We start from the raw sequence: 17,433 nt of genomic DNA, 5'->3' as shown, positions 1-17,433 counted from the left end.
AGACTCTTTTAAGAGCAATCCATATTGCAATAAGATTATTCTTTCATTTATTTAGCTATGTGAACTGTAGTTATTCAATTCCCAGTTTTCTCTCCTTTTGATTTTTACTTCTCAGGTGATGGTGCTGTACAAGACATGTTTTAAGAGTCACCCATATTGAAAAAATGTTGAATAATTAGACATTGTATTACCCACACCTACACACTCGTGTATCAATCTGATTAAATATTATCAATGAGATTCTTTACATTGAAATACAGATAGAGATGTAGTAGTCCCAGAGTTAATGATCCAAGGTCAGTTTTGCATTTCACCTGCTGATGATTATGATGACTGACATACTAATTAAAAGAAAACACAAGGCTTAATCATACTATCTCTCTCTGTCTGTCTGTCTCTTGTCTGCAGGTATGCTTTGATGTAAGAGAGGATGCCAACCCCCAGTCCCATCATCGCCACCTCACCCGCTCTTAAGATAACCTTCAGGCCAACTGGGGGGCCAAGGCTGGTTAGGAGACACCGCTAGAGACACTATTATGTATTCGTGATGAACTGAGAGAATATTAAGTTTAGTAACACTGTAATTCATTAATCATATGCTGTCTTTCCTGCTTCTCTGTTCTTACCCCTTTCCCTTTGTCTTTTACACTCTCGCACCTCTCTCCCCATCTCCTTTCTTTCTCTGTTTTTATAAAGCACACCAGATGTGCATTGAAGTACAGATTGAACTGTATTTGCAATATAATATTACAATTATAATACTTATAATGCATGTATTAATACTACACCTATCCTGTGTCCTCAGGTCAGTGCAGATGAAGGGAATTAGATATTGAGATGAACCAGTTTTAGAGTATTTACATGATGTCACACCCTGATCATAGTTTATTTGTATGTTTCTATGTTTTGGTTGGTCAGGGTGTGATCTGAGTGGGCATTCTATGTTGGATGTCTTGTTTGTCTATTTCTATGTCTGGCCTGATATGGTTCTCAATCAGAAGCAGGTGTTAGTCATTGTCTCTGATTGGGAACCATATTTAGGTAGCCTGGGTTTCACTGGGTAATTGTTGCTGTCTCTGTGTTTGTTGCACCAGATAGGGCTGTTTCGGTTTTCCACGTTTGTTGTTTTGTATTGTTCGTGTTTAATCTTCACTAAAGATGTATCTAACTAACCACGCTGCATTTTGGTCCGATCCTTGTTCCACCTCTTCGTCAGAGGAGGAGTTAGAAGAAACACGTTACAGAATCACCCACCACAACAGGACCAAGTGGCGTGGTAACAGGCAACAGCGGCAGTAGGAGCAACAAAGAGAGGAAAGGACATGGGAACAGAATCTGGACTACACTACGTGGGAAGAAATAGACAGGTGGGCGGCCGACCCAGGAGGAGTGCCCGAGCCCGCCTGGGATTCGCTGGAGCAGTGCGAAGAGGGGTATAGAAAAATGGAGTTGTTGAAGCAAGCACGGCGGCGCGATAGGAAGCCTGGGAGTCAGCCCCAAAAATTTCTTGGGGGGGGCTCACAGGGAGTATGACCAACTTCCTGTGGTTACCAGAGGGCTAGATAGACCGGGCAGGCACCGTGTTATGCTGTGGTGCGCACGGTGTCTCCAGTGCGGGTGCATAGCCCGGTGCGTTCTATTCCAGCACCGCGTATCGGCCGGGCTAGATTGAGCGTCGAGCCAAATGCCATGAAGCCGGCTCTACGCATCTGGTCCCCAGTGCGTCTCCTTGGGCCAGCTTACATGGCACCAGCCTTATGCTCGGTATCCCTGTTTCGCCTGCATAGCCCAGTGCGGGCTATTCCACCATGCCGAACTGGCAGAGCGACCGGGAGTATTCAACCAGGTAAGGTTGGGCAGGCTCAATGCTCAAGAGCTCCAGTGCGCCTGCACAGTCCGGTCTACCCAATACCACCTCCACACCCCAGCCCTCCGGTGGCAGCTCCCTGCACCAGGCTTCCTGTGCGTGTCCTCGGCTCAGTACCACCAGTGCTAGCACCACGCATCAGGCCTACTGTGCGCCTCGCCTCTCCAGCGCTGCCAGAGCCTTCCGCCTCTACAGCGTTGCCGGAGTCTCCTGCCCGTTTAGCGCAGCCAGAGCTGCTAGTCTGCATGGAGCAGCCAAAGCTGTCAGTCTGCATGGAGCAGCCGGAGCTGCCAGTCTGCATGGAGCTGCTAGTCTGCATGGAGCTGCTAGTCTGCATGGAGCTGCTAGTCTGCATGGAGCTGTCAGTCTGCAAGGAGCTGTCAGTCTGCAAGGAGCTGCCAGTCTGCAAGGAGCTGCCAGAGCTGCTAGTCTGCATGGAGCAGCCAGAGCTGCCAGTCTGCAAGAAGCCGCCAGAGCTGCCAGTCAGCATGGAGCAGCCAGAGTCGCCAGTCAGCATGAAGCAGCCAGAGCTGTCAGTCAGCATGGAGCAGCCAGAGCCATCAGTCTGCCAGGATCCACCAGTCAGCCAGACTCTTCCACATCTGCCAGTCAGCCAGACTCTTCCAGATCTGCCAGTCAACCAGACTCTTCCAGATCTCCCAGTCAGCCAGACTCTTCCAGATCTGCCAGTCAGCCAGACTCTTCCAGATCAGCCAGTCTCTTCCAGATCTGTCAGTCAGCCAGACACTTCCAGATCTGCCAGTCAACCAGACTCTTCCAGATCTGCCAGTCAGCCAGTCTCTTCCAGATCTGTCAGTCAGCCAGACACTTCCAGATCTGCCAGTCAACCAGACTCTTCCAGATCTGCCAGTCAACCAGACTCTTCCAGATCTGCCAGTCAACCAGACTCTTCCAGATCTGCCAGTCAACCAGACTCTTCCAGATCTGCCAGTCAACCAGACTCTTCCAGATCTACCAGTCAGCCAGACTTTCCAGATCTTCCAGATCTGCCAGTCAGCCAGACTCTTCCAGATCTGCCAGTCAGCCAGACTCTTCCAGATCTGCCAGTCAGCCAGACTCTTCCAGATCTGCCAGTCAGCCAGACTCTTCCAGATCTGCCAGTCAACCAGACTCTTCCAGATCCGCCAGTCAACCAGACTCTTCCAGATCCGCCAGTCAACCAGACTTTTCCAGATCCGTCAGTCAGCCAGGATCAGCCAGAACTGCCAGCCAGCCAGGATCTGCTGGATTCAACTACCTGGCTGGGCTTCCTCTCAGTACTGGGCTTCCTCTCAGTGCTGGGCTTCCTCTCAGTGCTGGGCTTCCTCTCAGTGCTGGGCTTCCTCTCAGTGCTGGGCTTCCTCTCAGTGCTGGGCTTCCCCTCTGTCCCGAGCTTCCCCTCTGTCCCGAGCTTCCCCTCTGTCCCGAGCTGCCCCTCTGTCCCGAGCTGCCCCTCTGTCCCGAGCTGCCCCTCTGTCCCGAGCTGCCCCTCTGTCCCGAGCTGCCCCTCTGTCCCGTGTTATTTAGTAGGGTTGCCGTGGCTAGGAGGTCACGGAAGCGGACAAGCTGGGGGAGGACTACGGTGAAGTGGGGGCCATGTCCAGCACCGGAGCCGCCACCGCGGACAGATGCCCACCCAGACCCTCACCGATAGGTTCAGGTTTTGCGGCCGGAGTCCGCACCTTTGGGGGGGGGGGGGGTACTGTCACACCCTGACCATAGTTTATTTGTATGTTTCTACGTTTTGGTTGGTCAGGGTGTGATCTGAGTGGGCATTGGATGTCTTGTTTGTCTATTTCTATATCTGGCCTGATATGGTTCTCAATCAGAGGCAGGTGTTAGTCATTGTCTCTGATTGGGAACCATATTTAGGTAGCCTGGGTTTCACTGTGTGTTTGTGGTGATTGTTCCTGTCTCTGTGTTTTTTGCACCAGATAGGGCTGTTTCGGTTTTCCACGTTTGTTGTTTTGTATTGTTCGTGTTTCATCTTCATTAAAGATGTATCTAACTAACCACGCTGCATTTTGGTCCGATCCTTGTTCCACCTCTTCGTCAGAGGAGGAGTTAGAAGAAACCCTTTACACATGATGCATAGGAAGTGTAGTGTACAGTTTTTTTAAAATGCTGTTTCTGTATATATGAATTTCAAATCAGTATACAGTGGGGCAAAAAAGTATTTGTGCAATTGTGCAAGTTCTCCCACTTAAAAAGATGAGAGGCCTGTAATTTTCATCATAGGTACACTTCAACTATGACAGACAAAATGAGAAACAAAAATCCAAAAAATCACATTGTAGGATTTTTTATGAATTTATTTGCAAATTATGGTGGAAAATAAGTATTTGGTCACCTACAAACAAGCAAGATTTCTGTCTCTCATAGATCTGTAACTTCTTCTTTAAGAGGCTCCTCTGTCCTCCACTCGTTACCTGTATTAATGGCACCTGTTTGAACTTGGTATCAGTATAAAAGACACCTGTCCACAACCTCAAACAGTCACACTCCAAACTCCACTATGGCCAAGACCAAAGAGCTGTCAAAGGACACCAGAAACAAAATTGTAGACCTGCACCAGGCTGGGAAGACTGAATATGCAATAGGTAAGCAGCTTGGTTTAAAGAAATTAGCTTTGAAGTTAGTTAGCTACATTACTTCAGCTGCATTGCATGTCAAATATCAAATCAAATTGTATTTGTCACATTCACAGAATACAACAGGTGAAATGCTTACCATAGCATTAAATGCTTACTTATAAGCCTAACCAACAATGCAGCAAGGAAGCTTACTAAATTGTACATTCAATTGGCAGTAAATGCTTTAGTTAGCTAGATTCTTTACATCCACTGTTTCACAGACGACAGCCTGGTTTGCTGGTTTTCTCAGGAGTCCCTAAAACATTAAGCAACATGAATTACAATTTCATACTCATGTCACAACACCCATAAAGCGAGCTATCCAGTGCAGCGAGAACCTCTTTGTCATCCATAAGTGGGACCACCGCCGCCACTGGTGCAGCAAGACCCTCTACAACATCTACGTCATCCACAAGCATGACCACGAGATCAATGGCACGGTTTTTTATCCACACCACAGGTCGTGTCATAAGTACTGCGGCAGTGAAGTAAAGTGAGTCATTTTTGCAATATGCTCATGTGGGCTAATTGGCATTTAGATCAATAGATGAATATGAGTCAATGTATAGTTGTTTTTTCTGGGTTAGAAAAAAGGCTGAAACACCAGTTTGCTGTCTAAATATTTGCCTGTTATATTCATCTTATGATCGGAAATACATATGATCTGAGTACACAGCAAGAATGAACAACTTTGCCACACTATTTCATTATTTATGGCACTAACTACACTATACAAGCAGTATTTAATTAACATAAATTTCACCTTCTATGATGTTATATTATGTAATGCTTGTATGAGTTGTTTTTCTCTTCCCTTCCAGAGGCAAATTAACCGACCACAGGAAGGACAGGAAGAGGAGAGGAGTTTTGACCTCCCTCATTGTAACTTTCCTTTCACACACGTGTCAATTCTGTTTAAATTCCGCCAATTTATAAAGTAAATTGTTACACAATTCTAAGTATTAGTGTTACATAGATTTCTGAATTGACTGAATTGAAACTCACACACCAGAGAATTCACAGATGCTCTTGTTGGTCTCTTAGATTAGATTTTTTTTTCTCATTTAAAACCACCTGAAAACCAGTGTGTTGGAACTTTCTGTGAAGTTATGTTCCATGGAATGGTGCATTTTCTTGTTTAGCTGGTTATGGCTACACAATTGTTTTTCAGAGAGAGATACAAATACACTCTGCTCTTCTTCTCATGGCACCTCATATTTCCAGTGCCCTGCCCTTTTATAGGCCATCATTGTAAATAAGAATGTGTTAACTGACTTGCCTAGTTAAATGGTGGTGGCTATGGAATTTTTTCATTTAACTAGGCAAGTCAGTTAAGAACAAATTCAAATTTTCAATGATGGCCTAGGTGGGATAACAACAGATTTGTTCCTTGTCAGCTCAGGGATTTGAACTTGGAACCTTCCGGTTACTAGTCCATCGCTCTAACCACTAGGCTACCCTGCCACCCCATAAAATGGATTGAATGAGCAGAGGCAGATAGAGGGGAGAAGGTAGGCAGACTGTTGAGGGGGTGGGTTGACTATCAGTATTATTCTCTCATGGGAGAATCTAAACGGTATTTTCTTGACTCCTCACGTCCTCTCTCCTCGCCTCCTTCTCAAAGCCCATCGACAACACGGAAACAGTAGTTGGCATCTACACCAGGCAAGAGTACAACTGAATATGTACGCTTGTAGTTGTAGAATTGCGAACCCGAGCTCAGTAGAGCCTGAATTACTACATGTTTCCCGTCAATGGAGCCAAGACAGTTGGGGAAATCCCTCCTCTCCAGGAACTCAGCAGTGATGGCCCTCCAGTATTCCTCCTTGGGGACAGGCATGTATTTGCCTACCAGACAGTCCCAAATGGCTTGTGCCACATGGTCATGGTGGCAGGCATTGATGGTCATGTAGGAGTCCACTGTCACCAAGAATCTGAAATATGATTAAAAATAACTATCAATATTGTGTGTAACTTGAATTATACCCACATATTCTATCTACTGATATGGCTACCTCCCTATTGTTTACTATGCTCTACTAATTATATTGAAATAATCATCAACCATCATTAACAATGCCTTGAAAAAGTACAATTCAGTCTATGACTGTACCAATAAACTGCAGCCCAGGCCAACTCTACACTCCTAGAAAATAAGGTGATATCTAGGACCTAAAAGAGTTCTCCAGCTTACCCCATAGGAGAACCCTTTGAAGAACCATTTTTGATTCCAGGAAGTACCCCATTGGCTTCCATTTAGAACCTATTCCCCAAAGGAATAGTAGGAACCCAACAGAGTTCTACATGGAACCCAACAGAGTTCTACCTGGAACCAAAAAGGGTTATCCTATGGGGATTTGGTGAGTTAATAATTTTAAAAGGATTTTAAACTTTGGGAAAAGTTATAGGCCTAATGAACATTCTTTAAAAGGACATCTGCTGTCACATAGGGGCTATTAACTAGAAAGCCCTTTAGCTAGGTCAGTTTGACATAAAATACATTTAACATCAATCAATTATGGTATCAAAGGATTTAAAAACTTACTTGAATTTAGCTTCCCGACGACAAATCACCAGATGTTCAACTGGGCTGATGGACTCCCGGTAGTTAGGAATCCATCCTGGTGATCCTGGCTCCAACCATCTGGAGCAGGTGATCGAACTGGCTTCGGTCCAGATGAAAGTAGCGTTGGAATTCTCTCCAAACAGTCAAAGCTCTTGAATGAGACGGTGGAACTCCCCTGCCTGCTTTCGTAACTTCAACCATCCATGGACCCACACAGACCTGCGATTTCGGTGGAGCTGGTCCCAGTCCAACAGTGTAATCAAAACCACCTTCCTCAACATTGGTCTCATTGTTGGAAGAGCCTACTCTCTACTATTATGACTATTTATTATTGCAATTCCCTCCAAAACTATTGGAAATTATTTTTACATTTAAACTCAGTTTTTCACAATTCCTGACATTTAATCCTAGTAGAAATACCCTGTTTTAGGTCATTTAGGATCACCACTTTATTTTAAGAATGTGAAATGTCAGAATAATAGTAGAGAGTGATTCATTTCAGCTTTTATGTCTTTCATCACATTCCTAGTGGGTCAGAAGTTAACATACACTCAATTAGTATTTGGTAGCATTGCTTTTAAATTGTTTAACTTGGGTCAAACGTTTCAGGTCGCCTTCCACAAGCTTCCCACAAGTAGTTGGATGAATATTGGCCCATTCCTCCTGACAGAGCTGGTGTAACTGAGTCAGGTTGGTAGGCCTCCTTGCTTTTTGAGTTCTGCACACACATTTTCAATAGGATTGAGTTCAGGGCTTTGTGATGGCCGTTCCAATACCTTGACTTTGTTGTCTTTAAGCCATTTTGCCATCACACTTTGGAAGTATGCTTAGGATCATTGTCCATTTGGAAGACCCATTTGCAGCCAAGCTAAAAGTTCCTGACTTCTTGAGATTTTGCTTCAATATATCCAAATCATTTTCCTTCCTCATGATGCACCAGTCCCTCCTGCAGCAATGCACCGCCACGACATGATGCTGCCACCCCGTGCTTCACGGTTGGGATGGTGTTCTTCAGCTTGCAAGCCTCCCCTTTTTCCTCCGAACATAACGATGGTCATTATGGCCAAAAAGTTATATTTTTGTTTCATCCGACCAGAGGACATTTCTACAAAAAGTACGATCTTTGTCCTCATATGCAGTTGCAAACCATAGTCTGGCTTTTATATGGCTGTTTTGGAGCAGTGGCTTCTTCCTTGCTGAGCGGCCTTTCAGGCTATGTCGATATTGGAATTGTTTTACTGTGGATATAGATACTTTTGTACCTGTTTCCTCCAGCATCTTCACAAGATCTTTCGCTGTTGTTCTGGGATTGATTTGTACTTTTAACACCAAAGTACATTCATCTCTAGGAGACAGAACGCGTCTCCTTCCTGAGCGGTATGACGGCTGTGTGGTCCCATGGTGTTTATACTTACGTACTATTGTTTGTACAGATGAACGTGGTACCTTCAGGCGTTTGGAAATTTCTTCCAAGGTTGAACCAGACTTGTGGAGGTCTACAATTTTTTTCTGAGGTCTTGGCTGATTTCTTCTGATTTCCCCATTATGTTAAGCAAAAAGGCACTGAGTTTGAAGGTAGGCCTTGAAATACATCCACAGGTACACCTCCAATTGACTCAAATTCTGTCAATTAGCCTATCAGAAGCTTCTAAAGCCATGACATAATATTCTGGAATATTCCAAGCTGTTTAAAGGCACAGTCAACTTAGTTGACTGAACCCCTGGAATTGTGATATAGTGAATTATAAGTGAAATAATCTGTCTGTAAACAATTGTTGGAATAATTACTTGTGTCATGCACAAAGTATTGTTCCTGTTCCCAAGAAAGCTAAGGTAACTGGGCTAAACGACTACCGCCCCGTAGCACTCACTTCCGTCATCATGAAGTGCTTTGAGAGACTAGTCAAGGACCATATCACCTCCACCCTACCTGACACCCTAGACCCACTCCAATTTGCTTACCGCCCAAATAGGTCCACAGACGATGCAATCTCAACCACACTGCACACTGCCCTCACCCATCTGGACAAGAGGAATACCTATGTGAGAATGCTGTTCATTGACTACAGCTCGGCATTCAACATCATAGTACCCTCCAAGCTCGTCATCAGCTCGAGACCCTGGGTCTCGAGAACTGGGTACTGGACTTCCTGACGGGTCGCCCCAGGTGGTGAGGGTAGGTAACAACATCTCCTCCCCGCTGATCCTCAACACTGGGGCCCCACAAGGGTGCGTTCTGAGCCCTCTCCTGTACTCCCTGTTCACCCACGACTGCATGGCCACGCACGCCTCCAACTCAATCATCAAGTTTGCGGACGACACAACAGTGGTAGGCTTGATTACCAACAACGACGAGACGGCCTACAGGGAGGAGGTGAGGGCCCTCGGAGTGTGGTGTCAGGAAAATAACCTCACACTCAACGTCAACAAAACTAAGGAGATGATTGTGGACTTCAGGAAACAGCAGAGGGAACACCCCCCTATCCACATCGATGGAACAGTAGTGGAGAGAATAGCAAGTTTTAAGTTCCTCGGCATACACATCACAGACAAACTGAATTGGTCCACTCACACAAACAGCATCGTGAAGAAGGCGCAGCAGCGCCTCTTCAACCTCAGGAGGCTGAAGAAATTCGGCTTGTCACCAAAAGCACTCACACACTTCTACAGATGCACAATCGAGAGCATCCTGGCGGGCTGTATCACCGCCTGGTACGGCAACTGCTCCGCCCTCAACCGTAAGGCTCTCCAGAGGGTAGTGAGGTATGCACAACGCATCACCGGGGGCAAACTACCTGCCCTCCAGGACACCTACACCACCCGATGTTACAGGAAGGCCATAAAGATCATCAAGGACATCAACCACCCGAGCCACTGCCTGTTCACCCCGCTATCATCCAGAATGCGAGGTCAGTACAGGTGCATCAAAGCTGGGACCGAGAGACTGAAAAACAGCTTCTATCTCAAGGCCATCAGACTGTTAAACAGCCACCACTAACATTGAGTGGCTGCTGCCAACACACTGACACTGACTCAACTCCAGCCACTTTAATAATGGGAATTGATGGGAAATGATGTAAATATATCACTAGCCACTTTAAACAATGCTACCTTATATAATGTTACTTACCCTACATTATTCATCTCATATGCATACGTATATACTGTACTCTATATCATCGACTGCATCCTTATGTAATACATGTATCACTAGCTACTTTAACTATGCCACTTTGTTTACATACTCATCTCATATATATACTGTACTCGATACCATCTACTGTATCTTGCCTATGCTGCTCTGTACCATCACTCATTCATATATCCTTATGTACATATTCTTTATCCCCTTACACTGTGTATAAGACAGTAGTTTAGGAATTGTTAGTTAGATTACTTGTTGGTTATTACTGCATTGTCGGAACTAGAAGCACAAGCATTTCGCTACACTCGCATTAACATCTGCTAACCATGTGTATGTGACAAATAAATTTGATTTGATTTGATTTGATGTAAACTTCTGACTTCAACTGTACATTTGTCACCGAATAAATAATATTGATTCATGCTACTAAATACAAATAAATGAATTCAAATTTTAAGAACTTCTGCAGTAAAGCATTTTATATTATGTAATCTCACTATTTATTTAACTGGATATGTATGCAACAAAAGTTAAACATTTACATTTTGCTACTTTCTGTCAAGTCTACACATACAATTTCATGAATATGTTCGATAAATCCAACATATGCACCACAAAGAATGTACTGCAACTGCTTCTGAAACATAACACATCGTTCCATTGGAAATGAATGTACTTCTGTTGTACCGTAGTGTATTGGTGCTGTCAGTGTGATAGAGGCGTGAGGGAACATTGCCCATAACATGATGCAGCCACCACTATGCTTGAAAATATGAAGAGTGGACCTCAGTGATGTGTTGGATTTTCCCCAAACATAACACTTTCTATTCAGGACATAAAGTTCCTTTCTTTGCCACATTTTTTTTTACAGTTTTACTTTAGTGCCTTGCAAACAGGATGCATGTTTTGGAATATTTTTATTCTGTACAGGCTTCCTTCTTTTCACTTTGTCATTTTGGTAAGTATTGTGGAGTAACTACAATGTTGTTGATCCATCCTCAGTTTTCACTTATCACAGCCATTAAACTCTTAACTGTTTTAATGTCACCATAGGCCTCAGTGAAAACGCTGACCCGTTTCCTTACTCTCCGACAACTGAGTTAGAAAGGACGCCTGTATCTTTGTAGTGACTGGTTGTAATGATACACCATCCAATTAACTTCACCACGCTCAAATTGATATTTAATGCATCCTCCCACCCACCATCTACCAATAGATGCCCTTCTTTGCGAGGCATTAAAAAACATCCATGGTCTTTGTGATTGGATCTCTGTTTAAAATTCACTGCTTGACTGAAGGACCTTGCAGGTAATTGTATGTGTGGGGTACAGAAATGAGGTAGTCACTGTTACACACAGAGTTAGTCCATGCAACTTATGTGACTTGTTAAGCACATTTTTACTCCTGAACTTATTTAGGATTGCCATAAGAGGTTGAATACTTATTGACACAAGACATTTCAGCTGATAATGTTTTATTAATTTTAAAAAGAGAGCCAGCTGAGGCGCGGGAACCTAACGAGCCAGCTGAGGCACGGGAACCTGATGAGCCAGCTGAGGCATGGAATCCTTGCAAGCCAGCTGAGGCATGGAATTCCTGCGAGCCAGCTGAGGCATGGAATCCCTGCAAGCCAGCTGAGGCATGGAATCCCTGCGAGCCAGCTGAGGCATGGAATCCCTGCGAGCCAGCTGAGGCATGGAATCCCTGCAAGCCAGCTGAGGCATGGAATCCCTGCAAGCCAGCTGAGGCATGGAATTCCTGCGAGCCAGCTGAAGCATGGAATCCCTGCGAGCCAGCTGAAGCATGGAATCCCTGCGAGCCAGCTGAGGCATGGAATCCCTGCGAGCCAGCTGAGGCATGGAATCCCTGCAAGCCAGCTGAGGCATGGAATCCCTACGAGCCAGCTGAGGCATGGAATCCCTGCAAGCCAGCTGAGGCATGGAATCCCTGCAAGCCAGCTGAGGCATGGAATCCCTGCAAGCCAGCTGAGGCATGGAATCCCTGCGAGCCAGCTGAGGCATGGAATCCCTGCGAGCCAGCTGAGGCATGGAATCCCTGCGAGCCAGCTGAGGCATGGAATCCCTGCGAGCCAGCTGAGGCACTGGATCCCTGCGAGCCAGCTGAGGCATGGAACCCTGCGAGCCAGCTGAGGCATGGAATCCCTGCGAGCCAGCTGAGGCATGGAATCCCTGCGAGCCAGCTGAGGCATGGAAGCCTACGAGCCAGCTGAGGCATGGAATCCCTTCGAGCCAGCTGAGGCATGGAATCCCTGCGAGCCAGCTGAGGCATGGAATCCCTGCAAGCCAGCTGAGGCATGGAATCCCGGGAAGCCAGCTGAGGCATGGAATCCCTGCATGGAGCCAGCTGAGGCATGGAATCCCTGCGAGCCAGCTGAGGCATGGAATCCCTGCGAGCCAGCTGAGGCATGGAATCCCTGCGAGCCAGCTGTGGCGCAGGAACCCGACGAGCCAGCTGTGGCGCAGGAACCCGAAACGAAAGCCAGCTGATGGCGCTGGGAACCTTCTAGATGGAGCCAGCTGAACGCTGGGCCGTGGCAGCTGAGGCATGGATCCTTTATGATCTTCTTGCCAGCTGAGACATGGAGATGTTCTGAGGGAGCCAGCTGAGGCATGGAAGCCCCTGACGAGCCAGCTGAGGCATGGAAGCCTGACGAGCCAGCTGTGGCGCAGGAACCCGACGAGCCAGCTGAGGCGCTGGGAACCCGACGAGCCAGCTGAGGCACTGGGAACCCGACGAGCCAGCTGAGGCATGGAATCCCTATGAGCCAGCTGAGACATGGAAGCCTGACGAGCCAGCTGAGGCATGGAAGCCTGACGAGCCAGCTGAGGCATCCTCGGTTGCGTCGGCAGCTGCCTTTCGACCCAATGACACCAGTAAAAAATAAAAATCCCTGTTGCTTCCTTTTGGTGAGGCATTATTTTCTAACGTGTATGCTGGGAATCGGGAAGCAAGTACAGGGAGTGAATTGAATAAATAAATGAGCATGGAACAAAACAAGAAACACGAGTAGTGTACAGACAGTATCTAAGGTGTAGGGTAGAGTACTGGGTGGTAGCAGGCTAGTACCAGTGACTAAGTTCAGGGCAGGGTAATGGGTCGAGGCTGGCTAGTGGTGACTATTTAACAGTCTGATGGCCTGGAAATAGAAAGATAGCTTTGATGCACCTGTACTGTCCGCACCTTCTAGATGGAAGCGAGGTGAACAGGCCGTGGCTCGGGTCGCAGAGGTCCTTTATCATCTTCTTGACCTTTCTGTGACACAGGGTGCTGTAGATGTTCTGGAGGGCAGACAGTGTGCCGCCCTCTGGAGAGCCCTGCGGTTGTGGACGGTGCAATTGCCATACTAGGTGGTGATACACTGCAACAGGGTGCTCTTGATGACGCATTTGTAGAAGTTTATGAGAGACTTAGTGGCCAGGGTGAATTTCTTCAGCATCCTGAGGTTGAAAAGGTGCTGTTGCGCCTTCTTCGCCAAACTTTCTGTGTGGATGAACCATTTCAGGTTGCCAGTGATGTGTACACAGAGGAGCTTGAAGCTTTTCACTCTCTCCTCTGCGGCCCCGTCGATGTGGATTGGGGCGTGCTCTCTCTGCTGTCTCCTGAAGTCCACGATCAGCTCCTTCGTTTTGTTGACTTTGAGAGAGAGGTTATTTTCCTGGCACCACTCCGCCAGGCACCTCACCTCCTCCCTGTGGGCTGTCTCATCGTTGTTGGTAATCAGTCCTATGACTATTGTGTCGTTAGTAAACTTGATGATTGGGTTAACTCTTAAGGATCTCTACAGATCGGTGTCCCACCCTCGGGACGGTTGAGCTAACATGCGCTAATGTGATTAGTATCAAGAACATTTCCCAAGACATAGACATATTTTATATGGGCAGAAAGATTAAATTATTGTTAATCTAACTGCACTGTCTAATTTACAGTAGCTATTACAGTGAAAACATACCATCCTATTGTTTGAGGAGAGTGTACAGTTATGTACTTGAAAATGTATATATTGACCAATTAGGCACATTTGGGCAGACTTGCTAGAAAAATTTGAACATACATGCAATGGTTCATTGGATCAGTCTAAAACGCCTAGAGTCCTAAATCAAATAATGCATTTCAAAGATGATGGAACAAGAAAATACAAACACGTTTTTTTCTTTGAATTATGTTTTACCAGATCTAATGTGTTATATTCTCCTACATTAATTTCACATTTCCACAAACTTCAAAGTGTTTCCTTTCAAATGATATCAATAATATGCATATCCTTGCTTCAGGTCCTGAGCTACAGGCAGATAGATTTGGGTATGTCATTTTAGGAAAGAATTGAAGAAAGGGGTCTGATCCTTAAGAGATATTAACTAGCCTCTCAAAGCACTTCATGATGACAGAAGTGCTATGTGGCGACAGTCATTTAGTTCAGTTACCTTTGCTTTCTTGGGTGAAGGAATAATGGTGGACATTTTCAAGCAAGTGGGGACAACAGACTGGGATAGGGAGAGACTGAATATGTCCGTATTGTGCCGAGGACGCAGCTTGTGTTGCTGTCTGGACCGGCAACCTAGCGAGAGGTTAAAATCAAATGTCTTACTCATGTCGGCCACGGAGTGTCTCGTGTCTGAGCCGTTAAATTGCGATTCCCCTTTGTCCCTGTACTGTTGTATTTGCCTCTTTGATTGCCTTACGGATCGCATAGCTGGTCTGTTTGTACACGTCCATGTTCCCAGTCACTTGTCATGGTTAAATGCGGTGGGCTCGTGCTTTCAGTTTTGTGTGAATGCTGCCATCTATCCAAAGCTTTTGGTTTGAATAAGTTCTAATCGTCACAGTGGGAACAACATACGCATCATTGATCTCGGGGCCCTGGGTCTGAACCCGACCCGTGCAACTGGGTACAGACGGGCCACCCCCAGGTGGGGAAGGTAGGAAACAACACCTCCACTTTGCTGATCATCAAGTACAACAACGACCCGAGACACTGCCTGTTCACCCTGTTATCATCCAGAAGGCAAGGTCACTACAGGTGCATGACAGCTGGGTCCAAGAGACTGAAAAACAGCTTCTATCTCAAGGCCACCACTGTTAAATAGCCCTCACTAGGCGACTTCCACCCGGTTACGTAACCCTGCACCTTAGAGGCTGCTGCCCCATATGCATACTGTAGAGTTGAAATCACTGGCCGCTTTAATAATGTTTACATATTATTGCTTTAATCATCTCATATGTACAGTTGAAGTCGGAAGTTTACATACACTTAGGTACACTTAGGTTGGAGTCATTAAAACTAGTTTTTTTAACAACTCCACAAATTACGTGTTAACAAACTACAGTTTTGGCAGATTATTTAACTTATTAATGCACTGTATCACAATTCCAGTGAGTCAGAAGTTTACATACACTAAGTTAACTGTGCCTTTAAACAGCTTGTAAAATTCCAGAAAATTATTTAATGGCTTTAGAAGCTTCTATTTGACATAATTTGAGTCAATTGGAGGTGTACCTGTGGATGTATTTCAAGGCCTCCCTTCAAACTCAGTGCCTCTTTGCTTGACATCATGGGAAAATCAAAAACATTTTAGACCTCCACAAATCTGGTTCATCCTTGGGAGCAATTTCTAAACGCCTGAAGGTACCATGTTCATCTGTACAAACAATAGTACACAAGTATAAACACCATAGGACCATTCAGCCGTCATACAGCTCAGGAAGGAGATGCGTTCTGTCTCCTAGAGATGATGAGATATCCCTCTAGTGGTGTGGGGGCTGTGCTTTGGCAAAGTGGGTGGGGTTATATCCTTCCTGTTTGTCCCTGTCCGGTGGTGTCCTTGGATGGGGCCACAGTGTCTCCTGACCCCTCCTGTCTCAGCCTCCAGTATTTATGCTGCAGTAGTTTATGTGTCGGGGGGCTAGTGTCAGTTTGTTATATCTGGAGTACTTCTACTGTCCTATTCGGTGTCCTGTGTGAATCTAAGTGTGCGTTCTCTAATTCTCTCCATCTCTCTTTCTTTCTCTCTCTCGGAGGACCTGAGCCCTAGGACCATGCCCCAGAACTACCTGACATGATGACTCCTTGCTGTCCCCAGTCCACCTGACCGTGCTGCTGCTCCAGTTTCAACTGTTCTGCCTTATTATTATTCGACCATGCTGGTCATTTATGAACATTTGAACATCTTGGCCATGTTCTATTATAATCTCCACCCGGCACAGCCAGAAGAGGACTGGCCACCCCACATAGCCTGGTTCCTCTCTAGGTTTCTTCCTAGGTTTTGGCCTTTCTAGGGAGTTTTTCCTAGCCACCGTGCTTCTACACCTGCATTGCTTGCTGTTTGGGGTTTCAGGCTGTGTTTCTGTACAGCACTTTGAGATATCAGCTGATGTACGAAGGGCTATATAAATAAATTTGATTTGATTTGATTTGAATGTACTTTGGTGCGAAAAGTGCAAATCAATCCCAAAACAACAGCAAAGGACCTTGTGTAGATGCTGGGGGAAACAGGTACCAAAGTATCTATATCCACAGTAAAACGAGTCCTATATCGACATAATCTGAAAGGCCGCTCAGCAAGGGAAAAAAACACTGCTCCAAACCCCTGGCAAAAAAAGCCAGAATGCAGTTTGCAACTGCACATTGGGACAAAGATCATACTTTTTGTAGAAATGTCCTCTGGTCTGATGAAACAAAAATAGAACTGTTTGACCATAATGACCATCGTTGTGTTTGGAGGAAAAATGGGGAGGCTTGCAACCTGAAGAACACCATCCCAACCGTGAAGCACGGGGTGGCAGCGTCATGTTGTGGCGATGCTTTGCTGCAGGAGGGACTGGTGCACTTTACAAAATAAATGGCATCATCAGGACGGAAAATCACGTGGATATATTGAAGCAACATCTCAAGACATCAGTCAGGAAGTTAAAGCTTGGTCGCAAATGGGTGTTCCCCATTGGGTGTGGGTGTTTAAATGTATTTGGCTAAGGTGTATATAAACTTCCGAATTCAACTGTATATACTATATTTTATTCTACTGTATTTTAGTCTATGTCTCTCTGACATTGCTCATCTTAATATTTATATATTCCTTAACTCCAATGTTTTACTTTTAGGTTGTATGTATTGTGTGTGTTGTTGTGAAATGTTAGATATTACTGCACTGTTGGAGTTAGAAACACAACCATTTCGTTACACCTGCAATAAAATCTGCTAAACATG

Source organism: Oncorhynchus masou, chromosome 18, assembly GCF_036934945.1.
Source record: "Oncorhynchus masou masou isolate Uvic2021 chromosome 18, UVic_Omas_1.1, whole genome shotgun sequence".
NCBI classification, from domain to species: Eukaryota; Metazoa; Chordata; class Actinopteri; order Salmoniformes; family Salmonidae; genus Oncorhynchus; species Oncorhynchus masou.
Note: the sequence above shows the minus strand (reverse complement) of the source record.